Source organism: Aegilops tauschii, chromosome 5 (assembly GCF_002575655.3).
Source record: "Aegilops tauschii subsp. strangulata cultivar AL8/78 chromosome 5, Aet v6.0, whole genome shotgun sequence".
NCBI classification, from domain to species: domain Eukaryota; kingdom Viridiplantae; phylum Streptophyta; class Magnoliopsida; order Poales; family Poaceae; genus Aegilops; species Aegilops tauschii.
In genome coordinates, this window is record NC_053039.3 from 128,645,115 (window position 1) to 128,657,337 (window position 12,223).

Sequence of the window (12,223 nt, forward strand, 5' to 3'; positions counted from 1 at the left end):
TACATCAACACGTGGCACGGCCCAACAGAGGCCCATTCCCTGTGAAAAGGCTGGCCCATTTGACTTGGTCAAAAGGTGGCGGGCCGGCCCACGGAAAGCCTATTAACGGCCTGTTCGCATATAGCCCATTTAAAGCCCGCTAACCCAGGGCCCGTTACGACCTATCCGAATTAGGCCCAATAGTGTCATCTGGGCCATCCAATATGATTCCAGCCCATTTTAACTTCCGACCCATGTATAGCCCATGAAGTCTTTCGGCCCATATGAGGCCCTTTGTAACTCTTGCCCATTAACGGACCGTGGTGAAACTAGCCCGTAATGAACAGTGTATCACTTTATACCCATTAACGGCCCATTATACCGTTGGGCTGTTTCTAGCCCATGTTATCTTTCGGCCTTCTCGGGGCCCATTTATTCTTGGGCTCATTTCCAGCATTCGGTTACTTACGGCCCGTTACTGTCATTTTCTGCTCGTGGGCCAAATTCAGCCAGTGGTTACAGTCGGCCCGTTTGTGGCCCGTTAATAAGTTGGGCCGTTTTCATAGCGTCATCAAATACGGCCGATTAACGACGGCCCGTTATGGTCGGCCCATGAACGGACGATTCCAACTCTAGCCCGTTTACGGCCATAATGCGGTATGTTATTGGCCCATGTTTGGGCAGTCGATCATACGGCCCGTAGAAGGCCCATTGATGATGCGGCCCGTGGAAGGCCCATTGATGATACGACCCGTAGAAGGCCCATTGTTTCTACGGCCCGTAGAAGGCCCAGTTCACTACAGTAAATATGTAGCCCATGGTTATTGTGGCCTACTTTTTAAAAATAGGTTATTGCGGCCACTAGTAAACCGCGGAAAAAGAACAGCACTGACTACAAGCAAACAAATAAACAAGACAACAAGGAAATAAATAGGCAAGCAACTTACCCTAGGCTATCACGGCTATTACACATATTACATCCACTGGGTATCAAAGTTCGCCACCAGTGCAAATATAGGGAACAAAGCAGCATATCATATCCACTGGTTGTCAAAGTTGGCAACCAGTGCAAATAAACGCCGCAGCAAAACAAGTCCAGAACTGAAACCACTTCAGAAGATCTCAAGAAACAATATCCTGGGTACCCATAATGCTGGCAAGATGCTTAGCAAGCTTATTAACTTTCTCTTGTTTGGCGCTTAAATCCTCCAGCGCTTGCTGTTGCACCAAAAAGTATGCATCTGAATTCTGCAGGGACTTCCTCAGTCCTTCAGCTTCATGTCGCAGCACGTCTGATCGATGTCTTTCAACTTGAAGCTGAGACTCAAGAAGATGAACTGATTCAGGCAGCGAGTTCGAAGAGCTTGTGCCAGTAGTAGTGGCCAGTAACTCGAACACTACATCAAGACAGGACTTTTGGGTTCTCTCACTGTCGTCAAGGTAGTTTTTATCAGCTTTCTTGGAGACCAACAGGGATGTCTCACTATCTTCAACCTTATCTGCATTACTTCATTTACCATTGCATAACGGGGTACTGTTCTCCAATATTTTGTCTGCATTCTAAAAGAGAAACAAGCAGACACATCACACGTTTACCATGTTGTATATGAAACTCATTTTGGTAAATCAGTTCAGTAGTAAAGTGCACAGGATAACAGCATGAAACAAACATATATCTATGTACCATGGTCAATTTATGGTCTATATCATTCTAGTTTTTGTTGCCAAATCAAGATAGAGACACAGTTCAAATAATATTTGTTCAAGACAAAGCAGAATAGACAGAATATAAGTGTGGGAAACTATAGAGCAATAACAACACTTGTAATGTGCATGAGATGAGAACATAACTGTTTATTCAATTGAAACTGAAATCAACATAGAGCAAGTTACAACAGCAAACCAGTTAAAGAAACAGGTTTAAAACATACCTGTTGCGCCATTGGAGTTTCAATTCCATCCTTCAAATTTGAAAATAGTTGGTCTGAGTAAATACAATGATGCAAGAGCAAAGGAGTATGAACCATAGCTACAGAACCTGACTTGAGAACAATTCTTCTTCTCCTTTAAGCGTTGAGTTGGGATTCAGAGTGGTGGTCCTCGTGCTTTGGGCACTCCAGTTCCCTTACTAACTGCTAGTGTTTGGGTGCTCTATGGTGGAGACGGTGTTGTGTCAACTGGAACTAGGTTACTATCTGCTAGGGTTGGGGTTAGAAGGGGTGTAGCTGGTTCTCTGTCCAACTAGGTAGGGGTACAATCTGCGAGAGTCTGGGTTATGTGTGGTGGGGCTGGTTCTTGGGCAAGTACAACCGTGGTTCTATCTGCATCAACTGGTAGCACTATCTTTTCTGAAGACCGTGTTGTTACTCCCTTAGATACTGCCATCACCCTCTCCAATTCAAATGGCTGATAAACAAGAAAAGTAATTGAATGTACAGACATTGTATGATAGACAGGTGCAATGGATAGTGGGGAATAAAAGAGGGCATGAAATAATTCACATTTATGTTGTCTAACCAAACAGGATAGCATGACACAATTTCACATATATGATGGCTAACTAAACAGGATAGCATGACACAATTTCACATTATGATGGCTAACTAAAAAAGATGGAAAGACATAGTTCAAAATATGATGACTATCTAAATAGGATGACATGATATAACTATATAATGTGTTTATTAAATAGGTTGGCATGCCATAATTCACATACATGCCGCCTATGGAAACATGATAACATGATATAATTCCCGGATAGAATGACATAATTCAAAATATGATGACTGTAAACACTAAACAAGATGAGATGATATAACTATATGATGTCTTTATTAAATGGGTTGCCATGCCATAATTCAGATAGATGTTGTGTATGTAAACATGATGGCATGATATAATTCAAATATATGATTTATATAGTAAGCAAGTAAGCAGATGGCAATCCATATATGATGTAAAAACTAAGCAATGCAAGACAACATGCATGACATGGGTAATATAACCCTGCCAAGTTTGAGCATAGACCTCAGGGGGAAATAGGACTGGTCATCAGTCTGTGAATCCTCCTCTGAGGAGCTCTCTGTATCCAGCAAGATGTCTGCTTCAGCAGGTAGCATTGTCTGCTCTGAGTACCTTGTTTTCACTCCAGATACTTCCATCACCGCTTCAAATGGCTGATGCATAGGAAGAGTAGTTGAATATACAAACGTTGTCGACAAATGGAACACGTAATACAAAAAAAATATAGCATGATATAATTCACACACATGATGATTGGCTCAACAGCATGTCATTGCATAATTCACATATATAATGCCTTTGCAACAAGATAGCATTGCATAATTCACATATATAATGTCTTGCAACAAGATGGCAATGCATAATTCACATATATGGTAATTAGACACTAAACAGGTGGCATTCACACAAAGCATGTGTAAACTAATCAAATGACATGGCAATGCAAGACACCATACGCATGATATGAGCAACATAACCCTGCCAAGTTAGAGCATACACCTCGGGGGGGAATAGGACTGGTCATCTGTCTCTGAACCCTCCTTTGAGGAGCTATCCGTAACCAGCGAGATATGCTCTTCGTCAGATAGCATAGTCTGCTTTGAAGACCTTGTTTTCACTCCAGAATTTTCCATCACCGTGTCAAATGGCTGATGCACACGAAGAGTAGTTGAATGTACTAACATTGTTGACAAATGTAATACGTAACGGAAAAAAGGATGGCCTGATATAATTCACATATAAGATGACTGGCTAAGCGGGATGGCATTGCAAAATTCACATATATGATGCCTGGCTAAACAAGATGGCGTTGCATAATTCACATAAACGATGAATAAACTAAACAGATGGCATTCACACGAAGCATGTCTAAACTAAGCAGTTGACATATTAGATGTACAAAGTAAGCAATGCAAGGCACCATATGCATGATATAACCAACATCAGCATGCCAAGTTAGAGCGAAGACCTCAGGGGGTAAATAGGAGTGGTCTTCTCCTTCTAAATCCCCCTCAGAACAGATATCTTCCTCTCGATCGTCTCTTTTGCTCTACATGTTCAGTTCCATTGTGTACAATAACTGACATGCATAGGAATAAAAAATAGTGAGATTATGTAAGGAGTGCATGCAGAAATCCAGAGTGATGGTAGCAACCTGTGGATTGACCCAAAACCAATGATAGCAGGCAGATAATGGCTTCAGTTAAAAAATACAGATAATGGCTTCTTTACTGTTTGTTTCCCACCCAACATGAAACTCATAGTAGACACCAGAGATTAACCAGATAGTAGATAGATACTATTGATTGCGGCCCTGATATGTACCCCATAACCATTTAAAAACTCAAGTTTGACCATTAGTTTGGAGCTGACTCAGAGTCTAATCGGTGAACAGGACGATAAAGTAGCATGTAATATTAAGCGATGCATAACATAAGCAGACACGAAAGAGTGCGACCTCTCTTGCGGACCCGTGTAGTCCTCGAGGTCATCTGCTCGGTTGATGATGGTAATGCAGTTGTCATGGCTGCCGGCGGCGGGGAAGAAGATCTAAGGCACCGAAAGACAGTCTGGAGGCCGGATCCCTGCTGTGCTGGACCCTTCTGTCGTTGGAGCAGCTGAGCTTGGGTGGATGACAGTGCAGCAGGAGCGGGACAAACCACACAAGGTTTTCTTTGACAACTATCTGTAAGAGAATTAATTCTGTAAGGGCTCGTTTGAATTGGAGGATTCTAACAACACAGGGATAGGAAATACACAGTAATAGGATAGGAATGCACGTGCAAAATAGAGAATTTAAAAACACAGGATTCCTGCCAATCTGGGTGTTTGGTTCACAAGAATTGGAAGATCACAGGATGCAAAGAAGCATGGTGAGATTAAGTCAAACCACAAGAAAATGTACGGTTATAATGCTATTATGCTACTATCTCTTAGTCTTGTGCTTCATGAATAGGAATTTGAAAAGGAGGACAAGTGGAAATTAAAATCCGTACGGTTTTTCTTTCAAGGAGACACTAAAGGAACAAATCCTACATTTTTCCTTTGCTCCATTCCTTTGAACCAAATGCATGAATAGTAGTACCATAGGAAACTTTCCAATTCCTATGTTTTTCCTTCACTTTTCCTTTCAAGCACTAGTGATTCTAGTAGGCAGGCTTGAGCAAGGAAAAGCTACACTCAAAAAAAGTTCTTGTGCTACTTGCCTACTTCTACTACTTTGGACCCAGGCCACTGCCCTACTAGCTCAACTCCCAGGCCCATCGACAAATGCACAACTCAAACACGCAGAGATAAATAATGATGGCGTTCAAGAGAGTCCATCACGGATAGCTAAGTTGCCTGGTACCTCACTGCTTGTCATATAGTAGGAGAAACTAATCGTATTTCACGTTACTGCGTGTGCTCAATGGACAATATATATAACATGTAAAGTAAAAAAGAGATGCAACAAGTGTACAACCTCTTTGGCGAAGCCATGTCGATCTCAGCGTGATTGGGTTGGTCGGTGAGGATGATCCGGCTGACTTGGCTGTCGGAGGAGAGGAAGAAGATCTTAGGCATCTTGAGATGGATCCCGGGGTACCGTTCTGCTGTGATGGAGGGTTTCGTCGTTGGAGCAGCTCCGGTGAGTTGTACGACACCGAGGCTGAAGTAGGACAGGAGAGACAACGTTAACCTGAGTGGAATTCTAATAGCATCTCCAATAGATGACGTAAAATACATAACCACAAAGTGCTAGATGTAAAATACATCAGCCGCTCATCTCTGAACTTAACTGTCGAAACTGAATTTAACTTTCGAAACTGAACTTAACTGTCGAAACTGAATTTTGCTGTCGAAACTGAATTTTACTGTCGAAACTGAATTTTACTATCGAAACTGAACGCACTAGCTAATAGCAGAAAAGCAATAGCAGCAGCAGCGCGTGCGAGAGCCGGTCGACTAAATTTTTCATCTCTGGTCAGTCGATTTTTCAGCCATTGGACACGAAATCAAGGTCCTGCAGTTCAACTTCAACCTCCACCCCCCCCGAGCCGCCAGCCACCACCGACCAAACCGCCGCCCTCCGCCGCCCATGGCCGGCGGTGCGCCGCCCCGCCCGCCCTGAAACCACTCCCCACCGCCAGTCCGCCGCCGCCCCGGCCATCCCTCTAGCCCCCCCCCCCCGTGCCGAGCTATTTCTCCGGCGATCCCCACGCCACTGCCCCACCACCACCCCTACCCTGAACCCTAAGATAGATAGTGGGGTACCTCTCCAGCGAGCCCCCCTCCCCGCTGAGACTGGTTCTTCCTTAACCCGGTGAGCCCCCCCCCCCTGAAAATCGACTGACCCAAAAATCGATTCAGTCGACTGAAGTGTAGCTAAATTGGAGCAGCATCGCAAGCAAGAGTAAGAGCGAGAGCAGCAGCGCGAACAAGAGCAAGAGCAGACCAAGCAGGGGACCGAGAGCAAGAGCAAAGCAGCAGCGCGAGCGAGAGCTAAAGCAGTAGCATCTCCTACTGATGTGGACGTCACCGCCGAGGGAGCGACACCATGGAGGAAGTGTCCGGTGACGCCGCCGTGGATGGAGCCGCGCTGTGGAGGCTCGGGACCGAGCGCCGGCAGCACCGTGAGATCGAATCAAGAAGAAAATGTGGCGATTAGTGTACAAGATCTTTGGTGGCGCCGATTAGGCCTCACCTTCATCCGAGGAAACGGTGATGATGATGCTCTTCCGGTGGAGCAGGTGAAGACGGCGGTGTGGGAATGGAGGTGGCGCGAAAGACGAGTGAACGTCGGGGCAGCTCCTTGGAGGTGGAGGACGGGGTGGCTGAATCGGCGGGATGACAAGATCGACGACGGATCCTCATCCGGTACGGTGGATGAGGGACATCGAGGTGTTGCTGTGGACGACATCGTCGGGGAAGAGGCTCTGGCTGGGTGGCGGACGGAGGAGGGTGTGGGGCCTCGCGGGTTTTCGCAACCTCGGTGTATGAATGGGTGGGCGGATGGGATGGGAGTGGGGAACCATGGCTTAGGGACGCACTTGTCCGAAATGTGGGGTAAGTTACGAAAGTACCCCCACCGATTTGAGCTAGGTGGTTCTTTCAGTTCAGGGGTATCACGGGCATTTCACGTGTCGGGATTTCATAGGAGGTGGGAGTTTTCGCGCACGTTGTAATTTTGGAATAGCAAGGTGCGGGTTGAAATGGAGGGAGTTGTCGGAACACAACGAGACAAAGATATATCTTAAATATTTTGGGGTTACAAGGCGCGGGTTGAAATTTTCGGACAAGCCCAACGTGTACTGTACCAAACCAATTCGCACTTCCGTCGACGAAAAAACAAAAAGAAATCAATTCGCAGCACACAAGAGAGTCTGGTCCCGTGTACTGTACCAAATCAATTCGCACTACAAATGTCATTCAAAACTTTGAATTCATGTTATGTTCAATTAAAATATTTCGCTACGTGTATAATGCATGTAACCTGCTACTCAAATGAATGTTTTAGTGCATTCTAAACGTATATACTATCGCTTCAATATGAACTAAATTTAATTCGTTTCTCTATTTGAATAAGATCTACAATAATCATTGTTGTGAAGTCAAACCATTTGAATTCGTTTCTCTATTTTAATAAGATCTACAATCATCATTATTGTCAAGTTAAACCATCGTTTGTGTATTATCTTCACAACACACCACATGATTACTCTTGAGTTAGATATGAACTATGTGTACTATATGAACTCGAACTCGATTTTTTTAATCCACTTTATGTTGATTTCAAATCACAGCACATTTCAAGCTCTAGCTAGATCTTCACAATCTAAACCATGTCTCATATGTATAATGTGTTTATCACATAATGTATGGTGCCCCGCCCCCTACGCCTACAAGTATTTAGATGTGAGTTGCAAACACCACACATTACCACAAATTCAAATAAAATGTGAGATTGTTCGATATATATAGTATTGTTTAGATTGCTCGATATTTAGTTGTAAGCTGCAAACGCCACACATTATCACAAATTCAAATAAAATGTGAGACTGTTCGATATATAGTATGGTTTAGATTGTTTGACATTTAGCTGTGAGTTGCAAACGCCATGCATTATCACATTATGGTATAACATGTGCACAGCACGTGTATCACCGCTATATTCATGCATGCAATGTTTAAAACACTATGATCTCCTATTCAAATATATGAATCCGCTTTCATATCAAATTATGATCTTTGTTAGTCTCTTACACCCACACAATCCTCTAACCTTTGTAGCTACCACTAACTTTCTCTCGTGCATGCACACGCCCTCCTCGCCCTCCCCCTCCCTCAGCATTCTATCCATCGCGCACATTCATTTTATTTTCTTTAGGTCATTCTCCCACAATCTCCACAACTCCTTTCCGACACACGATGATCGATAAACCTCTCCAGCGTCTGCCTACAACATACGTACACACGCACCTTCCATCTCCTCCTTTCTGTGTCCATGCCTCGTGTCTCTCATACGGTCCCACACATGTGTAAACTCTCGCCCCTCTTTTCATCGATCTCACAACCGCATACTCCTCCCCCTATCTAGCTAGTAGCTCGGCCTCTCGCACCACCTCCTAGCTCCATTCTCTCTGTCTATCTGTCTCGCTGGGCCTTATTTGCCTCTAACAAATGGATGTACACCGACCGATCTCCCGCTATACATATAGCTAGCTAGGTCCTTATAACTCGTTTTTCCCCACACGTCGATCGATCTACCTCATTAGTTATGTCTCTCCCTTCCTTCGACAAACAACAATTGATCTACCGATCTAGTTAGGTTTGCTTAGCAAACACATGGTTCCCCTTCATCATCCATGCATGCGTCCCGATAGATCTATCACGCACAGGCACCCACAATAGCACGTCCCCACTCTTATTGATAATATTGCAGTTCTACCCTAAGTTTGTCTAGTAGGCATCTCCCACCATCTTCGAGAAGCAACTCCATCACCCATCCAACACTCTACCCCTCTCCCTCCCTCTCCTCTCTCTCTCTCTGTCCCAACCTATTTCCCGTCCTTCAGTTATGTATGGATGTCGGCCCATCTCCCTCAAGACATAGCTGGGTCTCTCCTTCTCAACACATATACGAGTCGTTCTACCTCTCTAGTTAGGCCTCTGCCTCCCCCTCCCCCCACCCCACCCCCCCCACACACACACACACCGATACATCGAGCGCTCTAGTCATGTCTCCCTGCCACACACAAACTTGCCATGTGCCCTCTGACGTTCTGGTAGGTCAGTCGCCCTATATCTTTGACTTGCACACACACAATTTCGATGGCTCTCTTCATCCATCTCGCACCCACCCACTTGATCCTCTCTGCGACTCTATCGATATCTATGACCCCTCCCTCTCTTCTCGTGGATCGCCCCCTCTGGCCCTCTCTATATGATATGGATATGCCTCTATTTCACACACATTGCATGCAAAATTTTGTTTTGAGATGTCATCGACACATATTCCCACAAATACATCAACGAAATCACCACCCCTCCCAAAACAAAAAACACTCACGAACGCACACGCCATCTGTCTAGGTTTGTATCTCTCTCACACACACCCACGTAGGTGGGGGACGTGCACGAAGAGAAGAGGTGCACGCACGGCGCACGTACTCCCGTCTCTTTCCCAACCACACCCGCACGGGTACATGGTGGAGCTCATTTCTGTATGAAAAGGCAGCCCACGTGGTAATTTGACACGCGTACTGGTTGTCCACTTGATGGAGGATCGTCTACCACGGGTGAACAAACAAATTGCGACTTGACGCGTTATGTTAAAAAAGAGGCAAACCATGTGGGGCCTACCTTAGAGGCAAGGCTCTATACACTGTAGTACTTTTGATGTGTCCCGTCAACTCGCAGAATGAGGAGAAGCTTGCTTAGTACGCCGTCTCCCCCGCCCACGGGCGCGGTGGCTCACAGGATGAGGAGAAAATTTTACTACTCCCTCCATTTACTCCTCGTCCCTACCTTGGTTAGAGAGATTATCATATTGTTTGGAATATATGTCCTTTAGTAGATTTTAATATGAACTACTAGTACATACTCCAAACACTGATGTATATAGACGTATTTTAGAGTGTAGATTCACTCAGTTTGCTCCGTATGTAGTCCATATTGAAACGGACGTAATAGTACACACTCTCCCTCGCTCCTCGACCCTCGCCCACGTGGTGGACGTGCAGCAATTCATTCGGTCTCATATAGCCAGAACAATATATACTACTGTACCATTATTGCTCGACTTCCCGAAGAGGCGAAGAGCCAATCGCAAGGTTAATATTTTGGAGATGCCAAGCACAAGGTCTATAGGAGAACGAGTAGTAGGTGCCGCGTCATTTATAAATAAAGTTTTTTTTCTTCAGTGGCACGTACGCAATATAAATAGGTTCATATGGAGAGAAAAGGAAACCGCTTCACTATATACATAGGTAGGACGAGCCTACACGGTTGCTTGTTGGGGTTGCTCTCTTTAGTCTTCACACTCTCTCGCACAAAACGACTGTGGCCACATCTCTAACATCCCGGCGGATGCTTTTAGTGTAGATGCGGTCACCGTCGCCGATGGTGAAAACCCACTGTCGGCACGTCCCGATTAGGGGTCCCCGTCGTTCTCTCTCACAAAGCCGGTGAGGTTGCCTTCATCCATTGCTCACTGCCGCGACATGGGCAGTTGCCTCCTCCCACTGCCCTCCTCTAGGTTGAGCTACGTCCCGACATCCCTTAGGTACAACTCCCTTTACAGCCGGCTTGCACCACTACTCCAGCTGCCCACATCACTCCATGTGGATATTTCTCTACTTCTTTGCCCCGCACATACCTCTACTGGCTTCTACGTACTGTATTTGTGATGAGTTTATGTCTCATCAACTAGTCCCACTAATCTTATTCTAATCACGCTTCTTCAATTTCTTTGCCACAGGGATGCTCATCTCGATTTTGGTGAAACTGCACAAAATGATCCGATGGTCAAAGGGTTGCAAACTTCATTTCTTCAGAAGCTCCAACGTTGCCAGCAAATTAAAGCCTGGTTAGGGTTTACGGTTCAAGGGCTAGGGACTGCATGGATTATTATTTTTCTTTAGCTGTCTCTGTTCCAAAATAAGTGTCAACTTTAGTAGTAGTAGTACAACTTTGTACTAAAGTTTGCATAAGTTGAGACACTTATTTTGGAACGGAGGGAGTACATATTGGCTATGATCTATCAATCCTTGAGATGCAATAGCATGCATGTTAGTCTCCTTTGTATTTGATGAAATGTTGCAACGGGCAACCTTGGACGCAAGATACATGAAACAGAAGCTGGAAGCTTCATAGCATTGTACAAATTTATCTCGCTGATAAATTACAGTACATACTATACTAGTACCATGTAAAGAGTTAGGTGTCGCACGGTGTCCAGAAAATATGGTGATAGTGTGAGGTGGGCCATGTAATCACTAAGCCTGCGTGTTTTCACTGCTCTCGCACTCCTCCGCTGAGAATGGAGAAAATTGTAATCTAGTAATACCTCCTTTCGCCGAAAGCGTGGGACATCCAGCAGTCCTACCACCTCAGTAATAATGACCAATGAGCCGTCAAATCACATAGACCCAGTAGTAAGTTGGACGGACGAAGCAACCATCACTCTTGAATCCGCTTCTCCCTTCAACGCAGGTGCCAGTGAGAGGTCGCGTCCGCTCTGCCCGGGCATGAATGCGACACCGATTCTTTGGAGCGGCGCTGACCGTTTCGGGCGGAAAGTGCGCGCGGGCGATGGAGGGGCTTTGGGTGGGCCAGGCTGGTCAGGAGCGAGCGTGGAAGCTGTCCCGCCTGTCCCGACCGGACACCCGGAAACGAGAGGATGCACTGACTCTCGCGGCTAAATCGTACACTACACACCATCTCTCTATAGGAGTAGGTTGATATGTCACTCTATCTAACACACACATGCTGTTAAACACACACACACACACATAGGCCGAGGTAAAATGAGTCTATATCTCAATTAATGAAGACTTGCATGTTACTATCCATATGTTACTACCTACTATGAAAGTAGTAACATAGACTAGTAACATATGCATGTTACTAGTCCAAGTTACTCACCACTATGACCAGCCTAGCAATGTAACCAAACGCTCCTTACTCTGCCTTGTTATCTCCCCCGGAAACCCAATGCATGGAGCGCAACTACGCGTTGATG